The sequence below is a fragment of the Phragmites australis genome, chromosome 22 (assembly GCF_958298935.1).
Source record: "Phragmites australis chromosome 22, lpPhrAust1.1, whole genome shotgun sequence".
NCBI lineage: Eukaryota > Viridiplantae > Streptophyta > Magnoliopsida > Poales > Poaceae > Phragmites > Phragmites australis.
The window spans coordinates 13,643,536-13,665,790 of NC_084942.1; positions in this window are offsets into that span (position 1 = coordinate 13,643,536).

A 22,255-nucleotide genomic window follows, 5' to 3' on the forward strand; every position below is an offset into this window, starting at 1 on the left:
AGCGTTCTCCTTGTGACTCTCTTTTCCCAGATGACCACTACCCCCTTTTTATAGGGTGGTATGTAGCTTAGTGTACAAGTTATCATGATGTACAAATATCTAGGACCTAACTGAATTACTGGGCCTTATCTCGGATAACTACTTTTTACCCTGCATAGAGGATAAATATCTACCATAGTAACTATTGTGGTGCCTGCACCCTAAGGGGTGAGCCGGTCACCAATTGTGATCCGACGTTGCGCTGTCAGGGGTGTCAGGATAACCTCCATTGTACTGGGGTATCAAGGCGACGTCCACTAACCTAGGTATTTAATGCCGGTCACTTCCTTGCATGGAAAGGATGATCGGCATTCCCCTTCTGGTCGATCTTTCTTGAGGCTTGATGACTCACGCTGTAGCCTTTGGAAAGCTTGTCCGAGCCCTGCAGATGGGGGCTCTGGGGGAGGCATAGCTTCGGGAGATGGAGGCTCCAGGGGAGGCATGGCTCCGGGAGATGGAGGCTTTGGGAGACATGGCTTCGGGAGACGGAGGCTTCAGGAGGCATGGCTCTAGGAGACGGAGGCTTCGGGAGGCATGCCGTTTCGAAGTGCAGCTGGAGCTCCCTCCGCTGGTTATAGTGAGGATGATCTATCTGCTCCGTGTCCCTTCATTGTTGTACCGCTCTACGGATGATTGGGGTGAAGAAAGTAGGGCCAACTACGGAGGGTTCTGCAAGGCCAGATGATCGACCGGCCAGCTGGTTGGTGGCCTGCGATTCTCGGATCGTTCCTTGGTGGCCCCCTCAGTCGAGGCGAAGGCTGCTTGCCTCCCGAGGTACTCTTCTTGGAAGGTGGTGAGGGTCTAGCAGTCATCGGTGTTATGTCCTCGTCCTGCACCGTGTAGAGTGCACCAAGATTTCTCCTCAGAACGTCGATTCGGAGTGTGGCTTCGCTCCGGGAGGCCTCCAGGGCGTCCCCAGCTGTGTCCCCTGGGGTGGTTTTGGTTTGGAGCCCCGTAGCTTAGGCTGATGTTTTTGATGTTTCGGCGTTGTCGCTGCCGCCCCCTTTGGGACCCGGAGGTATGAGCCTCCTCGAAGCCCCTTTTCGCTGGTAGGGAGGGGGCGTGTGACAATCTCGCCTGTGAGTGTGACTTCTCGGGGTTGACACAAGTAGTCTCGGTAGCTCAAGAGCGCCTTTGGCGGAGTTCTTCCTCCTCTACCCGTGCATATTCCTCGAACTTGCTCATGAGGACTTCCATCGTGGGTATAGGACACTAGTTCAACCGATCGTATAGGGGGCCTTTGGCCAGACCCTGGGTTATAGCATTGATGACCGAAGAGTATGATATGCCCCTAATCCGGGCCTTGGTCTGGGAGAACCTTCGAAAGTAATCCTGGAGGGTTGCATCCAACTCCTGCCTGATAGTGAACAAGCTTCCAAAGGTTACAGGCTCAACGAAGGTGCCCTGGAAATTGCTGCGGAAGAGGTCTCGGAGTTAGGACCAGGCGTCAATGGCGCCAGGGTCTAGTACCCAGAACCAACATATGGCCACTCCTTCTAAGGTGAGAGGGAAGCATTTAGCCATGGTGGTTGGTCCGCCTCGCTGGCCTCTATGGCAAGGGCGTAGGAATGGACGAACTCATTGGTGTCCGAATTGCCCTTGATCTTAGGTAGCTTTGGGGTCTAAAAGCCCTTCAGGAAGGGCGTAGCCTGCAGGTCAGCCTGCAGGGGAGAGTCGTAGTCTTGTAGGGGATCCACGCGACGCCGGCCCCGAGGCTCCAGAGGCCAAATGGGCAGGGTCCTGGTGTTAAAGAGTTCATCTGCCCGTAGGGCTTGGGTCGGAATAGCACCGGTCATCACGGGGCGGTAGTGGTCGTGCGGGGTAGTTTGCCGATCGACCTCCAGGGCCATTTGTAGTTCCTCCATATGGGTCAGGAGCACCGCCAAGTGTGATTAACGCACGGTTGGAATGGTGTTTACAGCGGTGGTGCCGACCGCAGCACCTAGGGGCGCAGCAGGGGCCTCGCCTTGCAGCTGGGTCTCTGGGGTAGAGGAGCCTTCAGTTCCATTTGTAGCTATGGTCATGGCTAGATCAGCAGTGGCCGTAAGGCCCTCATTTCCCCCAGTTGGGGGCCGTCGTTGGCACGGCCTGTGTTTAATGACCCGGACTATCGCACAGGTGTGACCGGGGGGTCGGCCGCCATTGCTGCGGCCTTAGTGGTCTTCTTCTTGGGTGGCATCCTACCTCTCTTAGCACTTCTATGTTCGATTCCCCACGGATGGTGTGCTTTTGGAGCAAAAGTTTGTCTTGCCCCAGCAAGTACGATGAGAGTTTCTTCTAAGGAGGAGATTCAAGCTTAGAGATGAAGTTTGAGAGGAAGGAACGCAGCAAATGTATTGATTGTAGAAAAATGGATCGGTCTGGGGGAGTATCACAACCCACTACCCGCTATTTATAGGGTGGTACGTAGCTTAGTGTACAAGTTATCACGATGTACAAATATCTAGGACCTGACCGAATTACTGGGTCTTATCCCTGATAACTACTTTTTACCCTGCATAGAGGATAAATATCTACCATAATAACTATTGTGGTGCCTGCACCTTGAGGGGTGAGCCAGTCGCCAATTGCAGCCTAACACCGCACTGTTAGGGGTGTCAGGATAACCTCCATTCTACTGGGGTGTCAGGGTGGCATCCACTAACCTAGGTATTAATGCCGATCACTTCCTTGCATGTAAAGGATGACCGGTGTTCTCATTCTGGTCGATCTTTCTTGAGGCTTGATGACTCACCTTGTAGTCTTTGGGAAGCTTGCCCGAGCCTCGGAGATGGGGGCTCCGGGGGAGGCATGGCTCCAGGAGATGGAGGCTCTGTGAGATGGAGGCTTCGATAGGCATGGCTCTGGTACATGGAGGGTTCGGGAGGCATGGCTCCAGGAGATGGAGGCTTCGGAAGGCATGGTTCCGGGAGATGGAGGCTTTGGGAGGTATAGCTCTGGGAGATGGAGGCTTTGGGAGGCATGGCTCGCTGGGCATGGGCTAGCTGAGCCATGGGGCCGTCAGGGGTCCTTAACAACGACCCCCAATAACTGGGTATGACAAACACCTTAATACTTCAAGATAACCGTATTGGATCATATTTTAGCATAAGATACTTGATTTCATAAGATTATACACATTTTCACAAAGAATCAAGTTTTCACATGATCAAGTCAAGTAGTGTCTTTGTGACACAAGGAACACATGTTCCCCAAGGTTTTATCATAAGCTTAACATTTGACAAAGACAGAAAACATAGTGCAATATTCTCTAATCCACTTACATGAACTAAGAAGCCTAGAGCAAAATATTCATTAAAGTAGCCTTAACATAAACATTGACTAAGCTAAATTAATTAGGAACATGGTGATCAAGAATGTAGCATTTTATAATATGATTCATAAAATTGTCAAATTTCTTCTTAAGGAAAACTAGCTTGTTTGAAATATTTCATATCAAAGCATCAAGAGGAGCCTAAGATTAAATGCTTGCTCTGTACAATTACTCAATTTAGTCCAAATTTAAGTCTAGCAATCGAAAATGCTAAAGACAAACAAGTCAAAGCTCAACTACTATGATTATCTTACATGATGCGGTACAATGCAAATGTAACAAAAGTAAGATATAATATATACAAAGTCAACTCTCTCTCTCTGTAACACCATGATTTTTAGAATGAACAACTTTTTAAAATTTTCCAAGATTTTTGAATAGCTTCGCTAGTAGAATAGGTTTAAAACCAATTTTCTTAATCAATCAATCAAAATATGTTCTTATTTTTATGTGCATTGCATGCTAAGTTTTATTATGAGACTGGTAAATGCATTATAGTTCCTTTTCTCTTTCTTTCTCTTTGGTGTTTTGAGTGAAAATAGTTTCGAAAAGGTTTTTTTAAAACTCTATAGTGAATAAGTTAAGGATCTTAATGGTTGTAATTCAAAATTCTTGAATTTATTATCTATTCAATCATTAATCATATATAATCCTTCTCTAGTTTAATTCAAACTTTTTTTGCAAAAGATTCTTTTCTAAACCCTAGATATACCTAAAGTGTCTTTGGGCTCAATATTGCTCAAGTCCAAACTCTTAGCCAAGTCTTCTAGAAGGCCCAACAAAGGATCCACGAAATCTGTAAATTTTCACGGAGTCCTGGACAGCCTCATCTTCCCATGAAGTTTTGGAGTTTGAAATGGCCTCAAATGCAAATTTTGACAATAACAAAGTTGTAGGTCTCACCGAGAGCTTCGATTTGAACATATGAAAGTCCCCTTTTGAATAATGGAGCTAGGAGTTATGACCCAAAATCAGTGCTGCCCGGATAAGACTGAGTTCAAATGGTGCATTTTTGAAAAGAAGATGGCGTTTTAAGAAGTTCTAATAAATACCAAAGTTGTAGATCTTTTCTAGTACTACAAGTTAGAGTCCAAAAACTTCCAATTTGGAGTATGGACGGTAGAGATATCATCCTCGGAAAAGAGAGCTAAAAAAAGAAATCATAACCGACTCGAGCTCGAATTCGATTCGTATCCGGCTTGGACTCCACCTCAACCAGCCGCCCCTAGCCCTATAAATAGGAGTTGCACACCCTCTTATACCCCTATTCAATGCCCCCAAACCCTAGACACTGCTGCTGCCCTGTCCATGCGCCACCGTTCACCAGAGCCGCCGCCAATGATGCGCTACGTCATCATCTCAGCGAATCCTCCTTCCTTAACCATCGAAGCAAGGAGAGGACCCCTTCTTCTTCTCCCTTACTACTATTTTACAATCATACTAAGTCCATAGCTAAGCCCTAGCCCCGGCCAAAGCCCGATCTACACTACCATAGTTGTCGCCGTCGCGGACAGCTGCGCTGTAACCGATTGCCATCGACGTTCCTGACCAACTAGTGCACCATTCGCCATGCCTTTTCACCAGTGCATGACCCATGATGTTCCCCACGCCCTAACCAACCATGTCGGCCAGTAGAGTAGCCAAACCACCGGAATCAAGGTCGACATACCCGTTGTTCGGTTTCTCGACGCGTTCTACGCGCGCACCGAATTTGCATTCGCATTTCCCATCAATGCGAAAGCTATATGGATGCACCAATCATGTCATGGTGTGTCATCGAGTCTTCTATGTGACCCTAGGAGCCCATCCCCGTTTGTGCAGGGACACGACCAGAATGCAATTACCAATCACAGCATGTCGCAACCGTCACCTATCTCATGAATTTGATAAATGTATTGCTTGTGAAGTATGTGTTCGCATATGCCTGATAGATCTACCCCTTGTGGATTGGGGATTCGAAAAGGATATCATTTTGGTATCTGAGTGTTTTTAATGGGTGATAAAATATTTCTTTTGATGTCTTGCTAAGTCAATGTTTTGGCAGGAGCGTCCGGTATGATTGTTTTTGTCTCTAGCATGACCACTTGAGAAAATGTGGAGGAAAGTAGGAAATAGAAGGGACATGTATCACACACGCAAAATTTTGGAACGCTCCGTCGATCGTTATTCCTCTAAGGGGATGATCTACTGAAACCCATACCGTAGCATTGTGTTCCCACGAAATATGAACGTCTCTATTTTGACGGTTTCATAAATGTCATAGCCAATCTCGAGAAACACGAGCATCTTCTTTGCTGCGTCTGTTCGCGGTCACCAACAAACCTAGCAGCAGTCATCACTATTTTGCCACTACCTCGGATGACCCCTTCAAATACAACCATACCGCTGAGTTAGTCTTTCCGCGTTCTACGCCATTTTTTCCTCATTTCGTTGAAACGCGATCGAAGCCCGACATCGATGTCAGTGGCTGCGCGCTCGATCACCATCTACGACGAAACCCAAGCCGCCGCCGCTACACAGAATTGCCGTTAGTACCCTTAACCTAGAAGCGCAACCTCCACCCTTTTTGATCTATCATAGGTGGTAGAGACGAGACCTCAGCATACCCCTTCTTAAACCCAAGAAGGTGCTTGCATAGCATGCCAAATCAGCCCCACATCATCCTCCTTAGCCAGTCAGCGAAGTCTAGTCAACCCTATACTTCTTGAATCTTGTGCAATGATATTTTCAAGCCTGACGCAATGATTGCGTGATAATGGCTATTCCCATAGGAAGATAACTCCAGTAAACCAGCATTTCCTTTTCAGTCTAATCAATCTCCCGAAAGCTGTTCTCTTTTCATCTTAACTCCAATTTAGGTGATTCTTGCATCTAAATATTTCTAAAATTATACCTATGCAACCATAGTGTTTTTAAATTGTTTGATGATATCTGGTATGTTGTTCTTAGTGTTTGCTTTGTGTTGTTTGTTGGTAGTTCCCGCGATTAGTCGATAGTGTTCGAGAATAGTTCAAGAGACTTCAAGACCAAGATTTCGACAACACTGAGCAGCATTGGGTAAAAGGCAAGTGTCCTTGATCATCTTGCACCTATGTGTTAAATGTTTTATTTTAAAAAATTGCATGCAATGTCTTTCAACTTGATGGGTAGTCACCTATGTTAGAGTTTACCTAGTTCTTCCTTTACATTCCTTGAAGCCTAAGGGGTAGTTTATATGAGTCTCTTGGGTAGATTTGCTTAGCTATGCTTTTGGGATGTTGGGATGTGTCATATACTTGATTAATGAACTTATGCAACAATGGACGTTAATGTGTTAATGGTCTAGCAATATGAAACCTTAGGCTTTGAGCAAAGTGTTGTTGAACAATCCTGGTTACTCTGTTCGAGAAGGATGCACTTGAAGATCTCTCTTGGCGCTCCTACCTTGTGTGAAGATTTATATGATAAAGATGAAGATCCATCACGACAAGGAAGATTCTACCACAACACTGAAGGCATGAAGATCTACCTCTGTGCTGCTCCCAGTTTTAGTTCTTTGAGTTATATGAGGATTTTCCCTAATCTTCAGAAACGTTAGAGAGATATTAGTAGTGTGTGCTTTTGTTGTGTGCCTGGTCTGATTTATATTTTCTATTTAAGTGCTGGTATGTGTTGTGGGATGCTTTAGCATATGGTAACAGTGACATTCCTTATATATCTCTATAGTTAATAGTATAGCTGGGTTTTCTCCTTCTAGTCTCTTGTTTTCTTGCCAAACCTTCCACCTCAATCCCGATTAGATGGTGAACACAAAGAAAGATCAGCTTGGTTATGGTACCAACAACAATAACAACAACATCCAGTAGATGCCACCTCAATTCAACAAGGAACAATATTTTAAGACCCAAACTCCGATCCTTCAAGGAATGACTCATAATATAGAAAGTTTGCTACAGATCATCAAAGCTCTGAGTGCAGAAGACGAGCGTAGAAAGCAAGGAAACAACAAGAAGAGGAAGAAAGCCTTTGAAGACAATCAAGCAAACAACAGTTCTCAGCTACGTTCCACTCCTGAACAAGCACTTTGTTCTGTCAACCAAGAAGGTTCACAGGTCGAGAGAAAATTTTCAGAGTACCCCTGTAAGGAAGGTGTGTTTATGCTATGAAGAAGAAAGACGCTATGCCAATCGATGTCCCTTGAGGATCCTTGTACGTGATGATAAGAAGGTGTGTGTCCACTGTGGAGAACCTATGCGTTGGGTCAAAAGATGTCCTATGAAGTACCCCACACGGAACTGGATCAACCCCAAATCCCAAATGAAGATCTCAGTTCAACATTCAGACTGTCACAACTTTCAAGTTGTATCTCAAGATAGCCAAGATCGACGAGATCCCATCAAACTCACAGAAGCTCAGTAGGAAAAAAAAAGAGTGATATATTCCATGTCAAAGGCTGTATGTCTGTCTACTTCTCATGAACTGGAAATGCATGTCAAAGAAGTCTACTCTTTTAAGGGGGGTAGACCCTCTAGCCAATCTATTGGTTCTGGAATCTGAAGACGCAGAAGCTGTTCCTAGAAGAGGCTAGTCAGCAAGAATGGTGTAGTAAGGTGTGCCAAAGGAAGGACAGTAAACACAAAAATTACACTCAAATCACATAACTAGCTGTCAAGAATAAGTACCCTTTCCTCATAATTAAGATAGGCCTTATTAAATCTTCAAGGATAAGAAGGTCCGCCAAGGTCAAATTAACAGATGAGAAGATCGTTAAAAATGAAGGAATTATCAGGAGTGCTAAAGTTACGAAATCTCAAGAGATAGTTCAAGAAGCACAAAAGATATGTCAGGATCTCAAGGATCGTTAATGGTGGTATGGAAAGAAGATATATGTAGTAAAGTAGGTGGCCCTGTGTGATATCTGTCACGGAGTTAAAGCAGTACATTAGGGACTACTGCAACCGTTGAAGATACCAGGAATGGAATATTCAAAAGAAAAAAATTTCACATATTCATGATAATCGATAAAGGTTTCTTGAAGACAGTTGAGAAAGCCGTCAAAAGCAAGCTGAGAAGGTTAAGTCAGTACAATGAGGTTACCACCGAGAAGAAAAAACAATTTGGAAAGCAAGAAAAAAAATTGAAGACCAAGTTTCCTTTTTTGCTTCTCTGATCTGCCCGAATCTCGAGGGCAAGATTCCTTTAAGGGGGTAGATTTGTAACACCTTCATTTTTAGAATTTACAATTTTTTAAAATTTTCCAAGATTTTTAAATAGCTTCACCAGTAGAATAGGTTTGAAACCTATTTTCCTAATCAATCAATCAAAATAGGTTATTATTTTGTGTGCCTTGCATGCTGAGTTTTGTTATGAGCCAGGTAAATGTATTAGAGTTCTTTTTCTCTTTCTTTTTCTTTGGTGTTTCAAGTGAAAATAATATCAAAAAGGTTTTTGTAAAACTCAATAGTGAATAAGTTAAGGATCTTGATGGTTGGAATTCAAAATTCTCGAATTCATCATCTATTCAATTATTGATCATATATAATCCTTCTCTAATTCAATTCAAATTTATCTGCAACAGTTTGTTTTCTAAACCCTAGATATACCTAAAGTGTCTTTGAGCTCAATATTGCTCAAGTCAAACTCTTAGCCAAGTCTTCTAGAAAGCCCAACAAAGGATCCACGAAATCTGCAAATTTTCGCGGAGTACTGGACAGCCTAATTTTCCCATGAAGTTTCGGAGTTCAAAACGGCATCAAATACAAATCTTGACAATAACAAAGTTGTAGGTCTCGTTGACATCTTCGATTTGAACTTATGAAAGTCCCCTTTTGGATAATAGAGCTAGGAGTTATTGCCCCCGAAATCAGTGCTATGCAGATAAGTCTGAGTTCAAACAGTTTATCTTGTTGTGCATTTTTGAAAATCAAGATGGCATTTTCAGAAGTTCCAATGAATACCAATGTTATAGATCTTTCCGAGTACTATAATTTAGAGTCCAGCAATATCCAATTTGGAGTTCAGACTGAAGAGATGTCAACCTCGTAATAGAGAGCTATGAAAAAGGTAATCCTAACCAACTCGAACTCGAATCCGATTCATGTCCGGTTTGGACTCCACCTCAACCAGCCACCCCTAGACCTATAAATAGGAGTTACACGCCCTCTTCTAGCCCTATTTCATTCCCCTAGCCCTAGATGCCACTGCTACCCTGTCCATGCACCACCGTTCACCGGAGCCACCGCCTCCGCTGCTAGTGATGCGCTACATTGTCGTCTTTGCGAATCTTCCTTCCTCGACCATCGAAGCAAGGTGAGGACCCCTTCTTCTCCTCCCTTACTACTATTTTACCATCATACTAAGTCTCTAGCTAAGCCCTAGCCCTGACCAAATCCCGATCTACACCGCCATAGTTGTTGCCGTCGCGGATAGCTGCGCTATAGCCGATTGGCATCAGCGTTCCTAGCCAACTATTACACCGTTCGCCATGCACTTTCACCAACGTATGACCCATGATATTCCACACACCCTCACCAACCAGGTCGACCAGTAGAGCAGTCAAACCACCGGTATCAAGGTCAACATGCCCACTGTCCGATTTCTAAAGTGTTCTGCGTGCTCACCAGATTTGCATTCATATTCCCTGTCAATCCGAAAGCCGTATGGATGCACCAACCATGTCACAGAGTATCCAATCGAGTCTTCTACATGACCCTAGGAGCCCATCCCCGTTTGTGCAGGGACACGACTGGAACATGATTGCCAACCACAACATGTTGCAACCGTCAGCTATCTCATCTCCGCTGGTCGTTCTTCCTCTCAGAGGATGATCTACCAAAACCCATGATGTAGCATTGTGTTCCCAGGAAATATGAACGTCTCTGTTCAGATAGTTTCTTAAATTTCATAGTCAATTTCGGGGAATGCGAGCATCTTCGTTGCTACGTCTGTTCACGGTCACCACCAAACCTAGTAGCAGTCATTGCTGTTTTGCCGCTACCTCGGATGACCCCTTCCAAAACCAACCATAGTGATGAGTTAGTCTTTCCACATTCTACGCCATGCTTCCCACGTTTCGCTGAAACGCCAACAAAGCCTGACATCGATGTCAGTGGCTACACACCCGATCACCATCTACGATGAAAACCAAGCTACCGCCGCTATGTAGAGTCATCATTAGTACCAATAAACCAGAAGCACAACCTCCAGCCTTTTTGATCCATCATAGGTGGTCGAGACTAGATGTCAATGTACCCCTTCTTAAACCCAAGACGGTGCTTGCATAGCATGCCAAATTAGCGCCACATCATCCTCCTTAGCCAGTCAGTGAAATTTAGTCAACCCTATACTTCTTGAATCTTTTGCAATGATGTTGTCAAGCCTGACACAATAATTACGTGACAATGCCTATTCTCATAGGAAGATAACTCCAGTAAACCAGCATTTCCTTTTCAATCTAATCCATCTTCCAAAAACTGTTCTCTTTTCATCTTAACTCCGATTTAGGAGATTATTGCATATAAATGTTTCTAAAATCAAACCTATCCAACCATAGTGTTTTTAAATTATTTTGATGATATTTGGTATGTTATTCTTAGTGTTTGCTTTGTGTTGTTTGTCGGTAGTTACTGCGATTAGTCAATAGCGTTCCGGAATAGTTCAAGAGACATCAAGACCAAGATTGGAACAACACTGAGCAGCATTGGGTAAAAGGAAAGTGTCCTTGATAATCTTGAACCTATGTTTTAAATATTTTATTTTACAAAATTTCATGCAATGTCTATCAACTTGATGGGTAGTCACCTATGTTAGGGTTTACCTAGTTCTTTCTTTACATTCCTTGAAGCCTAAGGGGTAATTGATATGAGTCTCTTGGGTAGATTTGCTTATCTATGCTTTTGGGATATTGAGAAGTGTCATATACTTGATTAATGAACTTATGCAACAATGGACATTAATGTGTTAATGGTCTAACAACATGGAAACTTAGGCCTTGAGCAAAGTGGTTTTGGTGGTTGTCATGGTTATGTTATTGGTTTAGCGTTTGCTCAAGTAACCTAAGTAAGGACCGGTTCGTAGAGCGATAATCCAAGAAGTAACGTACCGACCACGAGGTTGATATGGGTAAGACGTGACATACTAGTTAGAGTCTATCTAGTGTGTGTTGTGTCAACACAAAAGGCGGTTTCTGGGTAGGAGTTAGCCTCACGTAAACCCTGACGGTGATACCTAGTGGGCAGATGCTTACTGGATTAGGCTCTAGTTAGTAGAAAATGTCACTCAGTGATTTGTTGGTGGCGTACTACTGGCGTGTGTTAAGTGTTTCGCAAACGCGGCAACATAGAATTCGCTAACTCATGGGGAAAGCTGGACAACCTCTGCAGAGTGTAAAAACTGTTATAACAGTTGTGCATGCGGTTATGGGAGACTTGGATCCTCACATGATTAGTGGGTTGTGGTTATGGGTTTAGTTGTGATTTTGGTCATCCCCCTGGCCGAATCTCTAAAAAGAGGTCCCCCAGGATCCCTACGACAGGAGTTCACCCTCTGACAATGATGGACAACCTCACGGAGATGAGGAAGCTGGAAAAAAATTCATTGGACTCAAGGTCAAATACATGCAAAAGAAACATAATTACCTTGCTGATAGTCTTGCCCAACTAGCATCCTCATGAGCTCCAGGACAAATATGGATTTTCATAGAGAAACTCTCGAAGCCATATGTGAAATCATAAGATGCCACAACCAAAGGAGTGGTGGTCTACGAGACCTATAACTAGCTCGGGGGGCTCACTAGGGATCAATGCCCCAAAAGGAGTCATGGGGGCAGTCGTGGCTCAACTCAAAAGTGAAGTTATATGGATGGACCCAATCCGCAAGTACCTTCAAGATCAAGTTATGCCTAAATATGATGCACTAACTCAGAAAATTTCCTATCGATCCAGGATATATACCTTGTGACTGTGCCCTATATCAAAGAGGCACTCATGGAGTACTCATAAAATTCACTTCTCAGAAGTAGGGTAGAGAACTACTCAAAGAAATCTATAGAGGGGTGTGCGGAGCTCACGCTTCCTTCCAAACCCTGGTCGAGAAGGCATTTAGACAAAGTTTCTATTGGCATACGGTTCTCCATGATATGAGTGAGTTGGTAAAAAAGTGTACCAGATATCAATTTCATAGTAGATGCATACATCAACCCGCTCAAGCCCTATAGACGATGCCCTTGTTGTGGCCATTTGTGACTTAGGGGCTAGATATTCTAGGGCCCTTCCTTGGTAGTGCTCGAGGGCTTGAAGTTCCTATTCATCACCATCAACACATTCATCAATTGGAGTGAAGCTGAGCCGGTCAGTAAAATCACTTCAGCAACTGTCAAGAAGTTCATCATGAAGAGTGTTATGACAAGGTTCGGCTTCCCGAGTAGGATTATCACTAACAATGGCACTCAATTCTCCAGTGCGTTTGTGGCTCATCCACAAAAGCAATGGACAAGTCAAGCGAGCAAAACGGCTTAGTACTCCAAGGAATTAAGACCCGCGTATTCAGCCGCTTATCTGTCTACACTAAAGCCTGGGCCTTTGAATTGCCTAATATACTCTAGGCACTCCAAACAGCATCCAATAGGGTGACGGGTGAAACATATTTCTACCTAGTCTATGGGGCTGAAGCAATATTGCCCTTGAACTAAAGATCAAATCTCCCGACGTCAAACTATACGCTGATAAGGATGAAATCCCAAGAAGGTAGGATGACCTCAATATTCTCGAAGAAAAAAAGATGTAAGTGCTGATAAGATTAGCATTGTACCAACAAGCTCTTTAGTGCTACCACAACCAGAACATCCGCAAAAGATCCATCAGATCTGGAGATTTGGTTCTACAACTCATACAAAGCTAGAAAAATAGCAACAATCTATCTCCAAAGTGGGAATGTCCTTATAGGGTGCTCGAGTCAAACCAACCAAGGTCGTATAGGTTAGCTATGTAGGATGGTCAAGTCCTTAACAATTATTAGAATATCAACAAGCTTTGTAAATCAATGTATTTCATTTTACCTATTTCGATCCAATGCCTCCAAGAGCTGAGATAAGCCATTATTCGGGTACTTATGCCCATATATGCACTCGGATTTCTAGACTGCCCATTCGAGAATCATTCCCTAATAACCAGTCGGGGGCTTTAGATATACTCAGATTACAAAACTTATCATGCACGCCATATTTCTAATGAGAAGGGAGGAATATCTTTTAGGGACCACGGAAAACCTTATCACGTCCTCGGGTGCCTAAAAGCTAAGTCGCTTTTCACTTGAAGTCTGACCTAAGGTAATCGCGATGAACATCCTGACCAGAGATCACGATACTCCCTAAGCTACTTGGAAGAAACAAAGGCCGAACACTTGCTTGAACACTTCTTGTATTCATGAGAGATTCACAATCATACACAAGCATTGCAGTAGAAATATGATTCTTTCATTTAACAAGATTTAAAGCCCTTTATAGATAAGCTAAGGGAAATAGGATTATAAGAAGTCCTAAAGATCTACTCGATGCCGTGCAGCAAGAGCAAGGAGAGACTTCCCTAAACTCTCTCCACCAACACCGGTAGAGAAGATGAGGTCATTAGAGAGGCCCAACTCCATGCTCAACTCGCTGGTGTTGTTGCCCGACCACCGACATCTCCGACAATGACAAGTTTGGGAGAGGCATTGGCTCCTCCCCGAACCATCGGTGTCACTCCCCTGATTACTCCCTCCGATTGGCTTCATCAGCATTGCCTGAGGACGAAGGGGATGAAGTGGCCAATGCCTTGCTGTCTTTAACGTAGATGCTACCGGACACCTCCTGTTCCTCCACTTCAGTCACCATCTCTTCTTCCAAGAGATCCTAGTCCACTTTGTCTTGGACTTAGGACGACCCTGAGGATGCCAAGGGCTTGTCGTCTTTAACAGGACACCACCTTCTCTTCACCCTCCTTGTTGGAGGAGAGGTCGACAACCTCCACTACCGAACTAGATGTAATAGGAGATTATGGTGGTGTGAGGGGAGAGTACTCGAGGGAAGATGAAGAATATTTCAGAGAAGAGGGAGAGCATTCTGGCAAAGGATCGAAGGAGGTTCTATGATCGAACAAAGGTTTGTTGTAGCCAAGCTTTGGCACCCAGGGGTTAGGGGATGGTATCTCTTTGCCTCCCAAGCATTAATTTTGGGTGTGGTCACATGATGGATCACCGCCGAAAAGATGTGACCTCAATGACCAAACCTCATTTCATGTATTGGTAGGGAGCTTGATGATGGATACTAGATAATTATCATATTCAAGGACCCTAGGGTTTCCTGTAATTCTCGGGACATATCTCTATATTCGGGAAAGGGATCCCAAGATGAAAGGAAACTACCCATAGTTATCAAGAGTATCTCATCCACAGGGAAATTTATCTCTAGGAATAGGAAAGAAGACTTCAAAGGACGTACGATTCCCCCTATATATATAGAGCATGGAGACCCTGCGAAGGACAAGTCAAAAGTTATTAGAAGCCAGAATACACCACAAGCCAAGCAAGAAAGTCACCGACTAGGATAAATCTATCTACTCTAGCCATGCACCCCCTTGTAATAGGCTTATATCAATAAAAGACAAACAGGACATAGAGTTATTATGCTAAGGGAGATCCAAACTTGTCTAAAAACCCTCTGTGTACTCTTTTGATTCGTTTGCTCAAGGCATCCCTTATCTATTCTACAAATTTGTAATATCGGCGATTCACCAATCATCGACAAGTTATATGGACACATTATCACTACTAGTCGTAGTTTCAAACCAGTAGTGATATTAATCACAGTTGGTTGGTAACAAGAACATGAAGTTACAATTACATTATTTTTTAAGAAAACTATTGTTGTTCCATTTTCACTCCATTGTCTTTCATGCGAGCCACATTATTTTCGGCTCTTCTTCTTCCTCAATTGGCCAAAACAAAACTTCGCACCCTCCCTGGCCTCTGCGCCTCCATCCACTTATCACTCATCCTCCATCATAGCCACACATCAAGGCCTCTCATCCTCCACCGCCACCCCCATCCCTCCTCCTCCACCTCTACCATCCATCGCTCTGGCCTCTCCTTCATATGTGTCACACCCAAAAAAAATCAAATTAGAAGAACACACCAAAAATAAAACTAAAATCAAATAAAAAATCTCTAACATCTCCCCCTCTCCGTTCATCTCTCTTCTATCTCTCTCTATCTTGTCTCATCCCCTCAGTCGCCACCACACCCCTTTGTCACTATCGTGCACCCTTGTCATCGCCGCTCACCCTTGCACCATAGTGTCCTGAGCGTCGCTCTTCGCCGAATGTGCTAGAGCACCCACACCATCCTAGCACTACACCGCGTCATCCTATCCCATCACTGTGCCAAAGGCCATCATCATCGTCTACCATGAGCCGCTTCCTCTCACCCCACGCCCCTCTACCACACCCCGTGCTTCCTATTGCCCCATGCCTCCTCTCATGACATGTCATCGCCCCTCACCCAGCCACATATAAAATGGGGAATAGTGCCCTCTTCCACCTCCGCACCACACCGTGATCACACCAACACCACTGCTCCAATCCCCTCGGTACACACTCAAAATCGGTCGCCGCCATTTCCATCATCGCCACTGATCACCGGTAAGCCCATCCCCTCTCCTTTCCTCTCCCACCCGAAGCAACCCCCAGAACCCTACCCTAGAGCACACCTTACATGAGCTGCCCGAGCTGAAACTTTTGTGGCCGCCTTCCCAGATCTAGGTCTACATCTCCTCCATCTCGTTCGCCGTTTGCCAGAGTCCACTGTCAGTTGCTTTCACTGTCATTGTTGCTAGCTAGTCTAGATCCATCCTCACCTAAGCTAGATCTGACAGTCATCTCATTCTGTCGATCGCCAGAGCAACCGTTACACTCCATCATAGGTGCTACCACCGCCTATCGCCTCCCTCCTCTTTGTCTCTATCTCCCGTTTCATCTCTCTCTCTCTCTCTCTCACCACCTTAGAGACAAGGTTCAAAAATTAATTTGGGACCCGAAAACTGCCCCTAATGATTTTCCAATATTCGCAAAAATCGGAAAATTTGGTTGAAATTTGGCGAGAATCTGAACAAATTCACTCCGTCAAACTTATAAACCGACCATTTGGTAACCACTCGAATTCCATTGAAAACTGATCACATTTCATATATTTCATTTGTGATAAAAAAAACCGCTCGAATTCCATCAAAAACTGTTTGATTTTATCGAATCTCAGTGAAGTTCTTAACAAAATAACTCAACTTTGTAAAATTGATAACTAATTCATCTGAGCTTCAAATCAAGTGAAATAAATTTTGTTGGTTTCCTTGTAACATGATCTACATGATAAAAGTATGTATACTCTTGAAAAAAATTGTATATTGTCTGTGAGAAAATATATTTGCTAAACATAGTTAAATGCATAGTTAATTCTTTACTAATCCAAAAATCATGAAAACAATTTTTTTAGTCTTCTTACATGACTTTATGTCTTTTAAAAATACATTTACTCATGAAATAGTTATTCTAACATGCAGGATTGTGTAAATGTGTTGCAACTAGATTAATTCATAACTAACAAATCACACCTCAAAAATTAGTGAAATCACTTATATTAGTATGCTTTATTTAGGAAAAATAATGGCAGTCATGAAAAGGTTAATTACAGTGCTGTTTGTTAACATGTTCACTTATGCTTGTGAACTTTGTAAAAATCATGGAACAATTAATAAAAATCTAAATGAAGTGAAACAAATTTTAAAGATCATCTTAAGATAAGCCCTAGAAAAGAAAAATATGTGCTTGCATGTTAAGATCATGATAGGCCAAATTATCATGTTCACACGGCTCATTTCAGTATTTTTCTTTGTTTTCAAACTTCCTCCATATAAAATATGATGCAAACGACATTATTTTTGAAATTGGTTTCACATAAGGTCTTAGAATTGTCTCTAGCATTTAGAATTTTTTGTGATTTTTTTAATTTTATTATTTTTTTTGAATTTTTTATTTCAAATTCAAAAACTGGTTGAATTCAGAATTTGGTGCAAACCGAATTGCTGATTTTCTCGAATATCGAGCGGTTTTAAATAATTTTTCTAACCCTACTCAGAGCCAAAAAGAAACTGGCCGCCTCCTTATCTCCTATCGGGCGCACTGACAGGTGGGCCCCATCCTTTAGCCAAGCTGAGCCACCCAAAAGCTGAGCCATTAGCAACCAGCTCGACCACTGAGCCAGAGCCATCCTCTGAGCCAAGCTGAATAAAATCTGATCCAAGCCACCTAAACCAAAGTCGAGCCACTAGTGAGCTTGAGCCGAGCCAGTACTGTGATGTGAACCCAGGCCACCATCGACCGAATGCAATTCATTGTTCTCATGGAACTGGTCTACAGAATAGTGCCTTTTCCAAATTGACAAAATAATTATCCAAAAATCCATTTTTCAGGGAATATTCCAGGAACATTCTTTTTTCCCTTTTACTTGAATTAACCTCTCGATAAATCTTCTGAAACCTGTTTCTTCTATGTTCTAATGTTGTTTTCAATTATTCTTGCTCCAATATTCATTTAAATTCAAGATCTATCTAATCATGCCAATTTCATATTTTTTATAATGTAACTAGTTTTTTTTATAATTTAGTTTGTTAGTTTATGCCTCGATGTAAACCTAGATTTAGCTCTTTGGCTAGATTAAGATTAGTTTTAGATGTAGATAAATTAGATAGCCATGTTCTAGGATATAGAAGAAATCTGCCCAAATTAGACTAGTTTAAAATATGTAGATAATAATTACAAGTAATTTCCCATTAGAAAAAATAGTGGCTTAATTATAATAGTTAATAAGTAAATATTTGCAAAATAGATCAAAATGCCAAAAAATAGGGAAATTGACACACAAGCACTTGAACTCATAGGAAGCGCTAGTAGCCACATCACAACTAGTTAATTTGAACAGTTTCTTTAATTAGGTTATATTTAATTGGGTTTTCCTTTGAACTTATGAAATATATTAGAATAATTGCCTGATCTAGTTTCGCTAGATAGCCGCACCTAGTACACTCAATAGTGTAGATTAATCACTTAGACCTCATGCCTTAGTTTCCCCTTAGTAGTAGATAGCAGTAGAGCCTATCCCTCTAAACAAATAGATTGCTTTCCTTAGTGTCCATTCCTCGTTAGTAATTCATGTAGAATATCTCGATTAGACACTTATCAATGTTACTTTGCGTATGTTAGAAGAAGGAGCTTCCAAAGAGGACCTCGAGGACCTAGATTACAAGGAAGGAGCTGAAGGTGGGATCCGACCGTGAAGAAATATGTGAGACTTGGACGTCAAGACCGATCAAGATTTTACCTTCATGAAGGCAAGTCTTACACCGTTGACCATATTGCACATATGTTTTCAAACACAACTAGTAGAACCATTGTTTTAAACTATGGTACTATATATGCTTAAATTGTTAACTCTAATTTAAAATATTGAAGTAGCTATGACCTAGCTTGTTTAAGCCATGCCTTTTAATTGTTTAAGTTTATTCCATTCAAACCCTAGAAGGTCCCCAACAACAACTATATTGTTTGGTTGGATGATTGCTTGTTTACTACCATGCTTAGGATTGTTTGCATAAATGCCCAACAATGATAAATATTGGTGTTAATCATGTTTTTTTTTTTGAAAATGTGTGATATGTGGTGTGTGCTTGGTGGTGTGAGTGAGTTAATAAAGAAAACCCAAATGGTAATTTAATGGGGTGAGTAAGGTACCTCACACGGGGTGGGGCTACCTTGGGACAAAGATTCACCTACATAGTGTTCTTACTGGGAGACACTCACCTTGGTCATAGAAGGACTAGTTCATTTTGACATCACACCTAGCGACCTTCTGTACAACCACATGTCCCTGAGAGTGGGTAAAGTGTTTGGTAACTCACCTTTTGGCCTATCTAAAGAACCACCTATAGGCAACAATTGCTACGGGAACTAGGAGAAAACTCAGGTTGTGCGTAGTCCAAGGTCTGGTTGATGCTTTGTTAAGGGCCGTGTTCGAGTCATTTTTAATTGAGATCTATTGCTTTAGCCCCCTGGCAGTCCAGCGAGCAATTTGATTGGCGTGTAGCCTTATTATGCCACTCCACTACTGATCCCAGTTGAAGGTCGGGTATATCATATGGGTAAAGTTGTACACCTTGGTAGAGTGAAATCTATTTTAATAGCTCAATGGTGCAAGGTCATGGGCCATGATATGGTTTAGTCTTAACGATTAACTCAACAGTGCAAGTATTCATTAATGTGTGAGTGGGTAATGTGCCCCATGTTTTGCAAACTACATACTTTGAGCCTTGAGTTGGCGAGGATAGGGTGTCCACCAACTATAATACTTGGGAATTGGCGAGATGGATTGCATCTCCCCTAGAGCCAACAACCCCATAATCTTAAACTCAACTCTGCTTTTCTCAATCGCTTTAAAAAGGTCTTGCAGAATTAAACCCCTAGATCAAGATTGGCTTTCTACCAAATTATAAAGATTTATAGCCTTATCCTTATTCTACCATTATGAATCTATTTATCCCCCTTGAGGAAGGACTTGCATAGTACCTTATGTACTCACTCTTGCTTTGTTGAAATTCAGATAAAGACCAATAGGAAACTATGCCATGTTAATAATGAAGAGTGAAAGATTAAGGTTTCGTCCACACCCAAATTACTTGTAAATCTTGAGTCTGCCCATTAAGTTTCCGTTGTAGTGTAAGGCTTTAATCTAGGTATAGTATTTGAAGTATGTCTGTGATATCCATTTCTATTGAAATTGTGTTTATCAACTATTGATTTAGGGACTGATATAGTTTTGCACAAGGAGACCCAAAGGTGGGGTCCAACAACATTCATGGTCGCCACCATCATCGGAGGAGGACGAGGCAACGACGGTCTCTTCTTTTGTTATCAAGACCTTATTTAGTATAATCAGGACCTTATTTCTAGTTATCTTGTTAGTTTAAATATTACACTTCCATGCTTAGCGTCTTATCTTGCATTTCCAAGGTTGGACACCACGTCCTCTTTGGAAGTGATACATTACTGCCAGTTCATTTCACGAACAGAAAATAATATATCTCTACTGTTTCGTAACACGAATCGATAGTGATAATGAGTATATCACTACATGTTCATGCCAGAAGTGGTAGTGATAAAGGATATCATTGCCGGTTCCTACGGCCTCATTAAGTTATTGGCCGTTTGAGGTTATAAACCGACAGTGATACTTTATCAGTACCGGTTCTAACCAAATTGGCACTGATAGCCGATTGCCTATTAGGGTTTATGTAGCAGTGTTGACTCCAAACAACAAAAACAAACAAACCATAGGAATCACCTCCATAAACCCTAGTCGCCAAATAAACCCTAGCAGGGCTTATGTGGTGTGACTGTTGAAAGGGATTAGTGACGTTTTAAGAGGGGGGAGTGAATTAGAACACTTAAAACTAATCAGCTCCAAATGTTTCACAAGATCAATTTATATCTAAATGTGCTCTAAGTTTATCTAGTGTGTCTACTCTACAGCTCAAAAGAGTTTGCAACCTATAGCCAAACCTAGCAAACTACTATAGAGATAAACATGCAAATGTATATTGCAAGTATGTAAATGTGGAATTGTAAATAAGGTAGAGAGAGCAAAGTTGGCACAAAGGATTTCTATCATGTGGTATCGATGGCATAAACACCACCCCTAGTCCACGTTGAAGCAGTCACTTAGGCTATTGCTCCTGGTCAGTACCCGATCACAACTCTTGAGCCACCTAGACCTCAAGTAGGTTGAGCCACCAAGCTACTAAGGCAAGGCTCCAAAAGCCTCTCTTCCGGTAACTTGCTGTCGTCTTCACTTCAGAGCTTGAGCCACCAAGGCAAGGGTCTCCATATCCCCATATAAGCATCTTGCCACCACTCTACACCAAGTCGGAGGGTCAACAAGCTTGAGCCACCAAGGCTCACGGTGCCACTGATCACCAAGACTCCAAGATGTCGGCATACTATTTAGTACAAGGTAGGATCACTCATTGATCCCCTTCTCTGTGTAGAAATACCTAGCAACAACTCTCTATAGGCATAATAGTACTAATCACTCTCTAATCTTGTGCTAATTTCCTTAGAAGGTCACTTTTATTACTTTGGTGGTTTGGATGTCTTCTCAAGTGTATGTGTGTTTATCTGGATTCCAGTACATTCAAATGACCGAGTGGGGTGTATTTATAGCCTCAAACCCGCGAACTAGCTGTTGCCTCAACAGTCACATTTTTTGTGAACGCCAGATGTTCAAGCGTGCACCACTTCTAGACACCGGACCATCTGGTGGGTATCCTCCACTCATAGCCATCGTTGCTAGCTGTCACTAGCCATTAACTAGCCGTTGCAGCTCTGTGAATCCTCCAACGATTCCTCCGATGCAAGCGACAGATCATCTGGTGTGTATATCCCATTCTTCCATTGAACCAAAGGCAATCCTTCTAGACATTGCTCCGGCGAAGCCTCCGGTGTATACGCCAGACCACCCAGCCTGTACAATTCCAATCTTCTTCTGAGAAACATTCCGGTGTGTTCAACACTTTATTGCCGGACCATCCGGCGTGTACAACTTCAAATTCTCACTTTTAACAAAGCACTCCGGTGTATATATTTTTCCTAAGACTTATCCAATTCAATCCAATTTTTGTCCCAACTTCAGTTGATTCTTCATATGTTGCATCTATGAGACCTATTAAAGTATATACTTAACAAACACGTTTTTCCCATTGATTATGTTGTTATTAATCTCTAAAAATATATATAATCTAAAAGGGCCATGTTTGCTACAACTGTAGACAATAGCTTTGCCTTTAGTATT